This window comes from Nomascus leucogenys, chromosome 8, assembly GCF_006542625.1.
Source record: "Nomascus leucogenys isolate Asia chromosome 8, Asia_NLE_v1, whole genome shotgun sequence".
NCBI lineage: Eukaryota > Metazoa > Chordata > Mammalia > Primates > Hylobatidae > Nomascus > Nomascus leucogenys.
Window position 1 is genome coordinate 76305341 of NC_044388.1, and position 16152 is coordinate 76321492.

At 41.7% G+C, this 16152-nt stretch overlaps 1 pseudogene; it reads right to left on the reverse strand.

Annotated features, from left to right (window-relative positions):
• Nucleotides 1-1507: 1507 nt before the first annotated feature.
• Nucleotides 1508-2420, reverse strand: LOC101179350 (annotated as a pseudogene).
• Nucleotides 2421-16152: the final 13732 nt, after the last annotated feature.

Sequence of the window (16152 nt, forward strand, 5' to 3'; positions counted from 1 at the left end):
TATATGCACACACAAATTATATATATTTAAGTATATGTAAGTATATATTTATATATAAATGCACACATACAGAAAATCTGGTGTATATACAGGTATATAGGTATATATAAGTATATAGGTATATACAGAAATTTTTATTCTACAAAGTCTAGATATATAGAATTTTATATAATCTACGTATACAGAAATTTCTATATATAGAAAATTATGCGTGTGTGTATATATGTATGTTTATATGTACACACACAGAAAATCATAGCTATATAACACAAATTACATGTTTAGGCATGCCAGACATATTCTTATGACATGTTTAATAAAAAGTTTTAACCTATGGTTTTGGATTACAAATAAAACTCTCCACAGTGCCTTGGAGATGTGAGAAGGAGTTGAGAGGAGCCCAGTCTATTTGGCTGGGAGTCACCATCTTCTCCCATTTTCTCTCCATATTCAAAAGCTTCCTGGCTCCAAGGGGGTTTGTCCCCAGGTAGTTCTCTGAAGAGTGCTCTACCCAAGCAGCTTCTAAATGCTGCTGCTTCTTATCATTCATGGAAGATATAGTGCAATTAAAAAAATAATAGCCAACATTTAAGGAGGTCTGTTTGCAAGGCACCATGCTAAGAACTTTGAATGGATTCTTTCAGTTGATCCTTACAACTATTTGATGGAGGAATCATCATTATTCTCATTCTATAAGTAAGGAAAGTAGGTGTAAGCTAATTATCCAAGTTCTCAGCAACTTAGTGGCAGAAGCAGAATATGATCGGTGAGAGTCTGACTCCAGAGTCTATACTCTGAAGTTCTGCACCACACTGAGTGTGCCTGGCAGTGGTCAGGTCAAAGCTAGAGGAGGGAAATGCAAGGTGCTGCAGCAAGCTGTCTGACATATGCATAAGGACCCGGAAGAAACCCCGTGACTCAGAAAATCTTGCAACGTTTCACAAGGGGCTGGGTTTCCTCATTAGCTGATGGGGACTGGTCTGTGTAGTCTGTGACATATGGATGGTGGCAGTGTCTGTGACTCCACCCACAGTTTGTGGCCTGAAGAGTTGTAAGCCATATGTGTATAATTAAGTGGCTACAGTTCTTATTATAGTGGATGGATGCTGTCAGTGCCATCTGATTCTTTTGTTGTCTTCATTAAAACCCAAGTGAAAGAACACTTCCTAGGGCTTCTACTGAACAGAGTGGACCCTGGGTGCTTGCTGACTGAATTCTACCTCCTCAACTTTCTTGCTTCTGTTTCTTATTTTAGATATTTTTATTTCTCCAAATTTGTTATTTATCGGGAGTGACTGAAATACAAAATATAATTGAGTTCCGTCATCATCATCATGGAAATGGCTTTAACAGAAAACTGGTTAGATGAATATTATTGCTTCCCATCATCAACCAGTAAATAGTTCCCACTGATAAATTGACAGCCAGGAGTCTGTCAAGAGTGCTCAAGATATGTTATATAATACAACATGCCTGCTTACAGGGGGAAAAAATCCCAGGAAATAACTTATGTGTACTTTTTGATTTCATCACACAAGACAAGCACAAAAGCACCACCCATGCCTCTGAGGACATTGGACCATGCACCCTTGAAAAAAGCTTTGTCTCCTTCATCACGAGCAATCTTCCTCCAGCAGTCAAGTGTGCCTGTGTACATAATGTCAGTTGCTTTGAGTTCTGACTGCATCATGATGCGGCGGCAAACAGTGTCAAATGGATAGGAAGTCAACCCAGCAAATGGAAGTGATGGACTGTGCCATCATCCAGCTGATGACGATGTGAGTGTTCTTGAGTTCTGGAAGCATTCCCTTAACAGTGCCATAGATACTGAAGTAGACAGCTCGGTAGATGACAATACCCTGCACAGGCACGTTAAAGCCTCGGTACAGGCCCTTAATCCCATCCGATTTGCAGATCTTAACCAGGCAGTCATCAAGACCTCTGAATTCCCTTTCAGCTCCAGGTCTACCCACACTGGCTGCTAGAAAAGTATGGGCAAAACCAGGAGGGTACACAAAACATAAGGATGTGGCCCCAGCGGCACTGCCCAATGACAGATTCCCTGCAAAGTCGCGCCAAAACTGGGTCCTCTTGTCCACACCACCCAGGAAGATCTGCTTGTTTTTATCTTTGAAGGTGAAGTTGAGAGCCTGGGTGGGGAATTATCTGATGGCATTGGCCAGGTTACTGCGCCAGAAGGACAGGACTCCCTGCTCCTTGGGAATACGGACCACACAGTCTACAATGCCTTTGTATTGCTTATCTGCAGTGATTTGCTTGCTGGCATGCTGCACCTGCAGCAGCAGCTTGACCCCCTTGATGGGCACTACTGCCATCTTGGGGATGGCCACAGCGACACCACCTGCCAGGAAGTCCTCGGCGAAGGACAGAGTGGTGTGCGTCATGTTGAAAGGAAAGAGGAGGCAGGTGGCTAAGGGATGGGACAGGGCTGGGAACTGGCTTTGACTCCGGGGCTGTGGGGCCTGTCTTGCTTTTTGCAGGTTTCAAAGGAACTAAAGCCCTTCCCTTAAAGTAATGCGTCATTGGTCTAAGTTCATATCTTAACTCTACCACACAAGCTCCGCAACCTCAGGCAAGCTAGCTGACATCTCTGAACCTCAGCTGTTGTTGTTGTTGTTGTTGTTGTTGTTGTTTCTGCATTTTTTTTAATCTGTAGATGAACATTCGTAACTCACAGGAATGAAGAGTAAATGAAAACATTTAGCAAAAGTCCTGGCAGAGTAAATACTCGATAAATAGCAACTGCTTGAATTTTTACAAAAACCCTCATCTCTTCCTAAATCATTTATTCATTAATTATTTTTACATAAGTCCCTTTGACAAACTTTTCCAAGTTCTGTGCTTTTGCTTTGTGTACACATATCCTGACAGGGACACTGACAGACAGAGGGCATGTGTATATGTTGTTAGACCTGGGCTCACTTTCCCTGCAAAAGCAATGTCTGGAAGATGCCACTCCACCTAGTGCAGTTTGCACAGTGATGCCTACTGTAAGTGAGCCCCAAAGTCTGGAGAGTCAAGCTATCTCTTCCTCCATGCTCTTTATCTTTTCTCTCCAACAAGCAAGATCATGGTTTCTTTTCACATGGCAATAAATAGAAGCAGAAAGTTTCTCCTTCATGTTTTGCCTCCCATCCCTCTGTCATCTGTGCACAGGCTGCCTGGTTCTCTGCATCTCTCTACATGGTGTTATCTTGAGACTCTGTGCATAACAGAGAATGGCAAATCAAATCCACATCCCAAAGCCACACTGAGGAGTAAAACAAACTCAGATAAAAGGACATGCCTATTCTGACAAATGAGGAGTGCCAGCCCCATCAGCTAAGGCAAGGCTGAGTGACGCCTTTCTGAAGAAATGTCAGGATTTCATTTTCCAGCTTGCCCCCAGTGCATCTCAGGTTGACATCTTTCATGTATTTTTGACATTTACTCATATGAATAAATGGATTGTTTGATCTTTCTGGATTTCCTTCTCAGTGACCAAGAAAAGAAAAATGTAAATGCATCATTTTAAGCCCTCAAACCACTGGTTGTAACTGCAAGACCGATAAGCAAACTGACTTTTTACTCTCTTCTTTAACAGATTGATATGTTTACCATTTATTATGTCTTATATGTGTAGCCGCAAGCTCCCTGCCCTCAAACCTCATGCACAGAGCAGTTTCTGAATCTCAGCAATCCTGACATTCAGAGAGGGAGGATTCTTTGTTGTGGAGAGCCATCTGTGCATTGTAGGATGTTTGGCAACTCCATAGCCTCTACCCACTAGCTGCCAACACCACCCTCTACTCGCATGTGCCAAACAAAAATATTTCCAAACATTGCCAAACATCCAAAGTGGGGCAAAATTGCCCCTGGCTGAAAACCACTAAACTAGATAAACATGTGGGTAAATACCTATAATACAATGAGAAGGTGGTAAAAGATGAGACGTATCAAGTGCTACAAAAGGAAAAACTTGCTCTGCCAGGAAAAATGAGGAAGACTTCACAGAGAAAATGGCAACTGAGCTAGATTTAGAGCTGTTGTTTTTGAAAATAATTCCTTATTTTGAACTCAAATTAGCCTTCTTACACAACTATTGTCTCTTGGTCTAGGCTTTGGTTAATAGTTGTGTATTAGTTAGTTTTAGATAATAGTTGTGTAAAAAGGCAAATATGAGTTCAAAATAAGGAGTTATTCCCAGTCTTGGTTTAGATTTTCTCATTTGATTCTTTGAGGTTAATAAATGCAAAAACCAACACTCTACACAAGTATTTCCCAGCTCACACGATACTGTCTGAATTAACTGCTATGGACCCTGGTCTTAAAGGAGAGAAGAATAAGGGAAGAGATAAATGGGTGAGCTTCAGCCACTGTCAATGAAGAGGAGGTCAAAGAAGGGAAAGCAAGCACTGGAAACATATGAACAGTATCCTCTATCTCTAAGCAGAAGCATCCATTTTTACATTAAAAACAAAAGTCTGGACAAGAACTTTCACAGTCTGATATCTTTTTCTACTGTGAAATGAGTCAAAAGTGAGCTGTAACAGTTGAGTTTTTGATATTTCATTAGTTTAGCCTACTGCATTCAACACTTACCCAGACGCCCTATATGTGCAACCACTGCTGTTGACCAGTGTTGTTTCCTTTGTTCTCCAGGGCTTAACTGTTTGCTCCTCTCCAGGTTAAGAAAAGTTCCAGGTGAAACAACAGGTTCTCAGACACTCACTGCTGCAGACCAGTCATGCTAAACAACCACACACTGTTATTGCCCCATCTCTGCAGAGGTGTGTAGGCACCCAGGAGCCCATTTATTTCTCATTGACTTTTAATGCTGAGAAACATACAAAGTAAGAATGAAGGGACTCGAGAGAAGTAATTCTAGTATGGTAGAGTAAGAACCTCTAAAAATTCATTGCTCCATAAAAGCAATAAGAACACTAGTCCAAAAAAAAAGTTAAAATTAAAATTAACTTTCTTAGAGCTCTACAAATTAACTAAAGGCTTACAAGGATCCAAGAAGCATTTATTCAAGAAAAGTGGCTGAATCTCACTTAGAAAGAGCGAGCTTTGTGGTGTTTGAATTTATCTAGTCTACTCTCCCCAGCTCTGTAATAGCCTTGAAAATAGGCAGCCTTAGAAACTATAAACACCAGCAGCTTAGCAGGCACTGGAGAGGAAAGAACAGGTTTAGAGCTTCCTAAAATGCCATAGAGAATTGTCACTATTTGACCTATCTGAAAGTTCTCTGGAAAAGCCTCATTCGCATCTAATTAAACTTAAGAATTTCTGCATAGCAAAAGAAACTACCAACAGAGTAACATACAGAATGGGAGAAAATATTTACAAACTATGTGTCTGACAAAGGTCTAATATCCAATATCTATAAGAAACTTAAGCAAATTAACAAGCAAAAAACAACCCCATTAAAAAGTGGGCAAAGAACATGAACAGACACTTTTCAAAAGAAGATTCCATGCAGCCAACAAGCATATGAAAAAACGCTCAATATCACTGATCGTTAGAGAAATGCAAATCAAAACCACAATGAGATACCACCTCACACCAATCAGAATTGCTATTACTAAAAAGTCAAAAAATAACAGATGCTGACAAGGTTTCAGAGAAAGGGGAATGCTTATACACTATTGCTGGGAGTGTACATTAGCTCAATCATTGTGGAAAGCAGTGGCGATTTCTCAAAGAGCTAAAAACGGAACTACCATTCGACCCAGCAATCCCATTACTGAATATATACCCAAAGGAATATAAATTGTTCTGTCATAAAGACACATGCATGCATATGTTCAATGCATAACTATTTACAATAGCAAAGACATGGAATCAACCTAAGTGCCCATCAGTAACAGATTGGATAAAGAAAATGTGGTACATATACGCCAAGGAATACTATGAAGCCATAAAAAAAGAATGAGATCATGTCTTTTGCAGACACATGAATGGAGCTGGAGGCCATTATTCTCAGCAAACTAATGGAGGAACAGAACACCAAATACCGCATGTTCTAACTTATAAGCGGGAACTAAGTGATGAGAACTCATGGACACAAAGAAGGGAACAATAGACACTGAGGCCTACTTGAGGGTGGAGGGTGGGAGGAGGGAAAAGATCAGAAAAATAATTATTGGGTACTAGGCTTAGTACCTGGGTGACAAAATAATCTGTACAACAAACCCCTGTAACATGAGTTTACCTACATAACAAACCTGCACATGTACCCCTGAGCCTAAAATAACAGTTAAAAAAAAGAAATGAAAAGCCCCATTCATAGGGTTTCTCTTTATTTGACCTGACTCAGAGTAACTCAATAAGAAAAAATCTATTCTCAGGGCATTTGTCAAAAACAGCCACAATTGCTTAACATCAAGCTGCCAGAGGCTGTGAAACTAATTCAGTCAAAAAAAAAAAAAAAGAAGATGGCCAAAAACCTTGAAACAAAAATAAAATCTGGGAATAAAATGTCCATAAAGAGCTTTTAAAAGCTACAAGATATTCCTGGGGATCTAGAAGGCTACACACATAGGCAGGGCCAGGCACATTCCCAGGAAATACCTGGAGAAGACCCTAACCTTCCATCTCTGGCTGAGTGGGAGGCTCTGAGCAAGAAGGCAGTGAAAGCTAAGGTAGGGTTGCAAACTGCTAGGCGCTGACAGTGTGCCCCAAAGCATATACAGAAGGGTGAAAGATTGATTGGTCAAAGAATTTAAGAAAATCTTCATTCAGTCCTATAGCTGGCCACTAAGCTAATCAAGCAGAGACTGCAGCACCACACAAAAGTAAACAGAGTATACATAATTAGCTCATGAAATATATTTTTTAAAGAATATTATTTTCAACAAATGGCACAGGGACAACCGGATAGCCAGTCACAGGCAAAAGAAGAAAGTGGACCCTACCTCACTCCATCTACAAAATTTTACTCTAATTATAAGAGCTAAGCCTACGAAACGCTTGGAAGGTCGTGATGGTTATTTTATTAACAGGCGTCAACTTGGCTGAATTAAAGGATGCCTAGATAGCCAATGAAACATTATTGCCAGGCATGCCCACAAGGGTGTTCCTGAGGGATACTGGCTGAGTGGAGATTGGCTCTCAGTATGAGCAGCACCATCCAATCAGCTGGGGCCCCAGGTAGAACAAACAGGAAGAGGAAAGGTGAATTTGTCTGCTCTCTCTCTTTCTCCCTCTCTCTCTCTTTCTCCCCCTCTCTCTCTGTCTCTCCTTCTCTCTCTCCCTCCCTTTCTCCCTCTCTCTGTACCCTGTCCTTGAACATCAGAACTCCAGGGTCTCTGGCTCTTGGCCTCTGGGATTCGTACCAGAGGACCCCTGCGTTCTCAGGCCTTTGGCCTCGGACTGAGAGTTACACCACCAGCTTCCCTGGTTCTCCAGCTTGCAGATAGCTTATTGTGGGACTTCTCAGCTTCCAAAATTACATAAGGGAGTTCCCTTAACAAATCCCGTCACGTGTCTATCTATATCTCTATCTATGTGTATCCACATTCTGTGTCTCTGGAGAGCCCTAACACAAAGATCATCATTAACAGCCTGCTGCTGACAGAAATAGTGGCAAGCACCTGGCAGATGGAGTCCTGATGTTTAAAGCAGAAGAATTCACCTTTTCCACAGATGATTCAGCTGCACACAGAACAGGAAATATGTGTCCATACAAAAACCTGCACACAAGTGTTCATAGTAGTTTCACTTGTAATAGCCAAAAACAGGAAGCATGCCAAAGGTCCATCAGCAGGTAAATGGATAAACTGTGGTGTATCAATACATTAGAATACTACTCAGCAATAAAATAACTACCTACTAATATATGCAGCAACATGGATGAACCTCAAAGTAATTCTGCTGAGTAAAAAGAGCCAAACAGAAAAAGCACATAATGGATGATCACATTTATATAAAACTCTAGAAAATGCAAACTAGTCTATAGAAAACCGTTTGGAAATTTCTTAAAAAGTTAAACATATACCTACCATATAACCCACCCATTCCTCTCCGAAAATTAAAACATATGTTTGCACAAAGATTTGTGTACAACTATTTATAGCAGCTTTATTTATAATAGTCAAAACATGACAATGGCCCAAATGTCTATCCACAAGGGAATAAACAATCTGTGGTCTATCCATGCAATGGGATACCACTCAGCAATAAACAGGAATGAACAGTTGACACACACAGCAATATGGATAAATATCAAAATATTTACACTGAGTAAAAGAAACCAGACAAAAAGGAGTACTTACTGTATAATTCCATTTATTTTAGATTCTAGAAAATACAAACTAATCGATAGTGACAGTTGATCAGCATTTGCGTGAGTTACCATTGCACCTGTATCCTGCTCCACCTGTAGATCCATGAGTTAAATAAATGTCATTGTTCTAAGCCAGTGCATTTTAGGACGTTTGTTAATTAGCTATAGCAGCTGAAACAGTTCCTTTCCTTCTTCCGCACCTCAATGGGGCCCCAAATGAAGTGCTGTAGCCAGGTCAGTCCTCCACAAAACCATGAAAGCTAGCACCTTAATACCCTTAGATCCCATCAAAGGGTATTTGAGGCTCCCCGGCTGCCCTAAGCTGCCTCAGTCATGCCTACCCACCCAGGATGCCTGGCCCTCACATCGAAATCCTTTCTCAATGCTCTCCTCCCCACCACTACTTACTGTGTCACTGCACCCTCCCTCCACATTCACCCAGTCAGCCTCACCCAGTCCAGGGCCCAAAGAGAACCCTTTTGACCTGTGTCCACTCCTCCAGAGATGGAAGCCCAGGAGTTCCGTGGCTCATAGTTTAAAGTGTAAGTTTACTTCAGCTCAAGAATTTGGGTACATTTTAAATGGAGCTTTTTGGAAACAAACACCTTATCCCAGAAATGAATTAGAGCTGGGAAATTCTGGAAAAGAAGGAGACAGGTAAGCCCTTTCCTCCTGCCTTTGATTGAACCACCTGGTCTCAATAGCAATAACCAGAGAGCAAAATAACTACTTCTATACTTTACATTTTATGATTCCAGCTGTTCTGAATTAGAAAGTTTGCACCATTCCTGTTGACCAAATAGGTGTAGATTGCTCTGGTTGATTAAGCATCAATGGGTTTATAAAATAACTGAAAACAGTACAACAGCCAAGTAGCAATTTCACCATCCACAAACTCAGCTTTAGCAGCTCAGTTTTTTGCCAGTAATAGAATTGATGCAGTAATTTTTCTCGTGGTCTAATGGAGTTCATGTAGATCTTAAGAGATGGCTTTCATAAGGAAAGAATGTGGCTTAAGGCACAGGGTACACATTGAGTTCTTTGTAGTTTCTTGACACACTACCATTACCATGGCCTTCTCTATATAACATTCCATGGGCTTTTTGACTGAGCCTCTGCCACTGAGCTTAGAACTTTAAAATAAGTGTTGCAGTGGAAGCAACAGATAACCTACCACCAGAGTGAAAAAGGAAAAGTTAAATTGCCTAGAACTGTTAGTGAGTGTTTCAGGACTTTCTGCACCTTTTTTTTAAATTCATTTTTGCCAAGAATATAAGTCCCTTTCACTTATCTCTGACTACATTGGTTGCCATGGTTTTCTAGCTTTTGCTACTTCTGGAAATAAACAACCCATTAGATTTATGTCATGGTTAATTTGTCCCTTTGCACAACACAGAGGTGACTTGTAGCCTGAAAATCAGCACAAGTTATCCTAAGTCTCCCATAGTGAAAAGCTGGCACCAGGATGTTTTAACTATATATGTGTGTGTGTGTGTGTGTGTGTGTGTGTGTATACATACACAATATGTTATATTATATATTATAATATGAATTCTAGTTAAGCTGACTTCATGAAAAGATAGATATTATTTCTAATTAGTATGTCAATTGTACATGCTTCTGGAATTGCTAAATACTTTATATTTTTTTATGTTTTATTAATCCTTCATACATTTCCAATGTTATCTGTGTATGAATCCCTTTTTTCACAGAGAATGTAAAAATAAAAATTTGCCTAAATTGTTCCCAAATACCACAAATTCCAAAGTGATAGACCAACCCCAAATGACTGAGGATTTTGAAAACCCACTTGAAAGTGGCAAAATCATCCAGGTGTTCTCTTTGGAAGCATATCAACTCTTTCAAGTCACTGAGAACCAGTCTAAAATCTGGAAGGTATGAGTCTCCCCAAATACCTCAGGCCTACCCCAGTTTAACCTCTAACGTCAGCCTCACCCCGTCCAGGGCCCAAAGAGAACCCAATCTGAAAGAATATAAATAGCTTCGTAACTACTTGCAAAAAAGGAAGTTGGGAAACAGTTTATAATCTCCCAAAGGGCTGGGTCCTATTTTCTATGTAAATTGTCTTACAAACTTCTGAATAAAGGCCCTATTCCCTTTCAATGTCATGGAGAACTGCTGCACAAAAATCTTCATGCTGGGACCTTCTCATCCACACCCCCACTCCCACCCCACCCCACCACCACCACCACCACCACCACCACCATCTTTAACTCACGTGTATCCCTGCAGAGGGCAGAGGTTCTGCTTATTCATCTTTGTATCATCAGCACCTACCACAGAGCCTGGGCATACAAAGCTTTCAAATGTGTTGAAATAATGGAATTTTTTAATGTGTTGAATGAATCATAGCTACATACCATCCTTAGTTTGCCTGTGACTAGTAATCGTAAAGAGAAGTTTAAAAGGTCTAATTAGGTTAGGAGCAAAGGAGTTAGTTTAAACTTTTTGAGTTCTATTCCATTTTGTATGAGGAGGGATACTTATGGAGGAAATCACATTCCCAACATAAATTGTGATTAAAAACAATTCTTTCTCCCAGCACTTTGGGAGGCCAAGGTGGGCAAATCACGAGGTCAGGAGATCAAGACCATCCTGGCCAACATGGTGAAACCCCATCTCTACTAAAAATACAAAAATTAGCTGGGTGTGGTGGCGCACACCTGTAATCCTAACTACTTGGGAGGCTGAGGCAGGAGAATCGCTTGAACCTGGGAGGCAGAGGTTGCAGTGAGCCGAGATCACGTCAGTGTGCTCCAGCCTGGCGACAGAGCGAGACTCTGTCTACAACAAAACAAAACAAAACAAAACTTGCAGGATTTGTAACTGGAAAGCAAGTTGAACCTAGAAATAAGGACTTAAAAGAAAGAGACAGCGAAAAGAGAGAAGAAAGAAACTCATAGATGACAGCAATATCAATTCCTGGTGACCCTCAAGAGCTGATTCAGCTGTCGTTCTTCTGACCAACTGAGCATAAACCAGTAAGTTCAGCTAGCAAAAAATAGAGGAAAAAGGGGAGTATGAAAATTCGCTTTTCCTAAAGGATATGCATGGGCCTGCAATCGGAACAACTTGAATGTAGCTAAGGAAAGATATTTGAGGGAATAGGTCAATGTGCTCAGCCCAGGCTAAGCCTAGTCAGTCTGATGGAAAAAGGGAGAGAACTTGCGAGGAGTGTCGTCAAGAAGCAGAACCTTCAGAAAGGTCACCTGCATCGAGGCCACTGGCCGATCCAGGTTGCCCTGAAAGGTTAAGACCACACATTAAGATTAGCTGCCTTCCCTGTTGGCTTCAGGACATAGACTTCATTTCCAGTGTGCCCTGAATTATTCTTTGATTCAACATTCAACAGGCTCATGTGCAAAACCACTACCTGAGAGATGCAAGGAAAACTAAGGACTTCCAGAGCCTGCAGAGATCCTCTGGAGATGCACACAAGTAGCAACAACACAAAGTCCAATGGGGAGGCGTCGTAAGAGGGAGAAAAATGAAGTTTTGCTTGATAAGAGACCTATTAATAACTATCTTCTAACTTGACTTTTATAATTCATAAGTGAATTGTCACTTATGACTTTCTAAATAGATATGCACAGTAGAAGGGGATTATGGGGTGTTGCTCAGGCTGGTCCCCCTACTTGGAACACGAATCTCTCCTTTCTCCTTGTTACCTTCACTTTGTCTTCAGGCCTTGATTCACAAGTCAGTTTCTCCAGAATGTCTTCCTTGATCCTGTCAAGGACCCTGCTGCGTGCCCTACGTGGGACTTTCCTTATCAGAGCACTTACTACATTGTATCCCAATTGTTTGCTTAATTTTCTGTCCCTATAATTAGATTAAATTCCGTGAAAGCAGAACTGCACTTGGCTGGGTCACCTGAATCTCTGCTCCAGGTTTGGTGCATAGCAGGCACACAGAATGTTTTATGTGGATGTATCAATCAATTAACTCATGACACATTTAAAGGGCCTCAGCAACAGTCAAGATGGAATAACACTGAGTGGCCATCAATCTAACTGAACATGAAAATAGATTAATTCGAATTTCCCACACCAAATATATAACTCGATGCAAAAGGCCCTGTCCCTCACATATCCAAAGGGGTTCACTGGTAAGAGCAATAATTCATAGAAGAGATATAAGTAGAGAGATCATTTGAAACCCCAAATTATTAAACATTTTTTATTCCTACCTTTAGTTTCTTCACCACAATACCTTTTAACAGAGTCACTAACAAAAAAGGAGGGGAAATCATGCACTGACTTTCCTCTCCTCCCTCATCTGCCTTCTGCCTTCTGGAAGTCTTCAGATGAGCTGGCAATAGCTGGAAGAATGAAGAATAAAGGGTGTGAATAACCCCTGCGCTTTAGCTTTCAGTTGTCACTTTCTGACAAAGGATCAGAGCCTTGCCTAAGGCTGGAACAACCTGGGGAGCCTGCATTCAAGCTCTGTATTCAGGAAATAGTCAGCATTCTGCATCCCAGTCCTGAAGGCCCCCTGCTCAGGAAGCTTCCTCCCACAGGCTGCCTCTCCACCTAAGAACCGGGATACCCTGGGACATTAGGTCCAACATCCATCGGCATCACAGGTATTGTTGACACTTGGACAGCCACTGAACATGCCTCTGAGTAGCAATGTTACCACTGAGGGGGTGGGGTGGAGGGGAGAAAACCAGTGCAGCACTTTTCATTGGAAATGCTCTCGTTTGATCTCTCTTATGGGTGAAGGTTGCTTTTTCTGCAAACCTGTCACTGCATGTGATGCCTCTATTACACACACAGCCTCTGGCAACATGGACAAGGCTAAATCCCTGCCCAAAATCTAAATGTGCCAAAGCAGATCAAAATATGAGGTAGTGCTTAAGTTGATATGGACAGCAATTCACAGGCACTGACATCTAAATTCTTTCTTTGTTTCTATCAATTTCCAACCGGACTGTGGCAACCTAACTGGATACCCCATCACTACCCTCCTCTTTCTCAAACCCCGTCTTCATTCCTGCTCCTTAAAACCGTTATCACCACCAGAAACTACCCAGATCCCAGTACATCCTACAATGCTGATCATTGGAATCTAGCAGAGAGGCAATGGAAACACAACATGACATTTCCTGTTTCCAAACAGAGCCCAGGGAAAGCACCGCTCCACTGACAAATGCTTGCTTTCAGGCACTCCCAGCTACCCGCAGGTGGTTCATATGCATACCCAGTTGGAGAGGGACTCTTTCCAGTCTAGACCAGCTGCTCCACTAAGCCAGCTTCTGGTTGCCTCAGCTAAAAATGCATCATCATTTCTACGATGATGCCCACAGCGCAAAAACACGGCGCTCCAAATAATTAAGCTTCCTGTTGCAGATCTTGTAAAGTCATGACAGATCCAGGTGTGCCTGAAATTCTGGCTCCTTTATTCAGCACACTTATGAGCAAATAAAGTCTTTTGTTATAAACGTCAGGTGACAAACCAGCATAGAATAACTTCCTTTGGCCTTTCACCCAGAATGCAAGCCCTCCTCTCTGGGCAGGAAGGCACCAGTAGGATGACTATCAAAGCCCCCACCTAGAATAAATCTACATTTACAGAGGGGTGAGAACAATAACTGATGTTGAATCTTGTCGCCTCTACATTTTGGGAGGTTTGGGAAAGAGGACAGAAGATGGACCTTGTTGGGACTGATTCTTTCAGCTTTTTAAAGAATAATGTGTTTCTTATTACAAATTTGGCTTATGTTCACTGTCGAAATACAGACAAGCATAGGAAAAAAAATAAAGTAGCGCTGATTCACTTTCCCAAAGTAATCACTGTTAAGATTTTAGTGCAATTCCTCCTTTCCCAGTGCGTGTGTGTTGTGTTGTGTGTTTTAGATTATGAGAATGAATTTGTAACTGGTATTTTTACTTAATAAAAACTACTATATTAATAATATTTTGTACATTTTTTTTTTTTTTTTTTTGAGATGGAGTCTTGCTCTGTCACCCAGACTGGAGTGCAATGGCGTGATCTCGGCTCACTGCAGCCTCCACCCCCCAGGTTCAAGCAATTCTCCTGCTTCAGCCTCCCGAGTACCTGGGACTACAGGCGCACATCACCACGCCTGGCTAATTTTTTGTGTGTATTTTTAGGAGAGACGAGGTTTCACCATGTTAGCCAGGATGGTCTTGATCTCCTGACCTCGTGATCCGCCCGCCTTGGCCTCCCGAAGTGCTGGGATTACAGGCGTGAGCCACCGTGCCTGGTCATTTTGCACATTTTTTAAAGATAACGTGTGGGTGCAAAAAAATAAAGCTAACATTTATTGAGCCAGCAACCTTGCTGTATTATCTCTCTTACTCTTCACAATAACTCTCTGAGTTAGATGCTATTAGATTTCACCATATTATAAGTGAGGAAACAAAGACATAAGATCAGCTAAATGATGCCTCTCTTCTGCTTCTTGTCTTTTCCTTCTCCCCTACACCATCCTCCTACCAAGCAGAAAAAACACAGCTCTAGAGGTACCTTCTCAGATCTCCACAAACCAGGCTAACTGTGGCCCTGTGAAAACAGTCCCCAGGCAGCTCTCAGGACCAGCTCTACAGAGCAGAGCAAATGTGCCCACACGGCAGCCTTCCGGTTCCCAGCAACAGCTCCACGTTGCTACCCTGCTACACCGAGTGCTGGGCCTGGACTAGTTTTGCATTAATGTGGAAGACACGGCACCGTTTTCTATGCAGTGCTTACTGTGCATCATTTTTAAGTAATGGTGCATGGCTACTATCTCAGTCTTGCTAAGACAAAAAAATCACATTCACCATATCATCTCTTTATTTGGAGGTGTTTAATTTTGTTCTTTCCTGCCCTCTGTCTCTTGTCTGAAGTTATTTTTCTCCCATTTCTCATCTCTCTTATTCTATCTTCATTTCTGCTTGTCTTTGTGAGACACTGTTTGTTCTCCCTTCTTCTTTGGTTCTCTTTGTTCACTGCACCTCGTTCCCATCTCACCCTGTTCCTCCCCCCTGCTCCCACAAACCAACGAATGCTTTCTCAGCTTCATTTTCTGTAGACATCACCCTGCTATAACAGGTCCTCTGCTTTTTCCCTCGATCTAACGTACTCATTTAAAGTCACTTCTGGTATATGGAGGAGCCAATGACACCATTAACTGACAAATCTCTACTCCATATAATGAAGGATGATGGAAAATTATCCCATCTGGAAGAAACTGCCAGCTATTGCCAGACCCAATCACGTATTCCCTTGGCCATGTGAAAGTCATCTCCCTGACTTTCAATCTGCATCCTTCCTCGATGACTTCCAGGTCTCATCTGTTCCCAATGCTGCCAAGACCAGTGTGATATTGTTGTGCTAAAACGCCTTTCCTAGAGCCCCTCTGTTAGCTTGTTGCTTCACAACTTGGATTATACCCCACAAATGCAAATACAAGTAATATGTGCAAAAACGTTACAGTTATTCTACAGGTACCGTCTGGAGTCAGCTCTAAGCAGAGCTTTCTGACAAAGATCAAGGTACTCCTAAGACATTTCACTGCAGGCCAATCTGCTATGCCTAGAAACCAGGCTGCCTTATTTCACTTGTCACCAGTAACTGAGGTTTTGCCAGGAAGCAGAGTTTGCAGTGAGCCGAGATCGTGCCATTGCACTCCAGCCTGGGCAAAGACAGCAAAAGCAAAACTCCATCTCAAAATAAACAAATAAATAAATAACTGAGGTTTAGAACTCAGGGCATTGCCAGCATTTTAGAGAGTGAGATGGGGTGGTCTGAAATGCAATTCCTTTTGCTTTCTGGGCTGACTCTCCAGCAAGGCTTTAGGGAGCACTTGCTTTTCAGTTTGATTATACTGCCAGTAT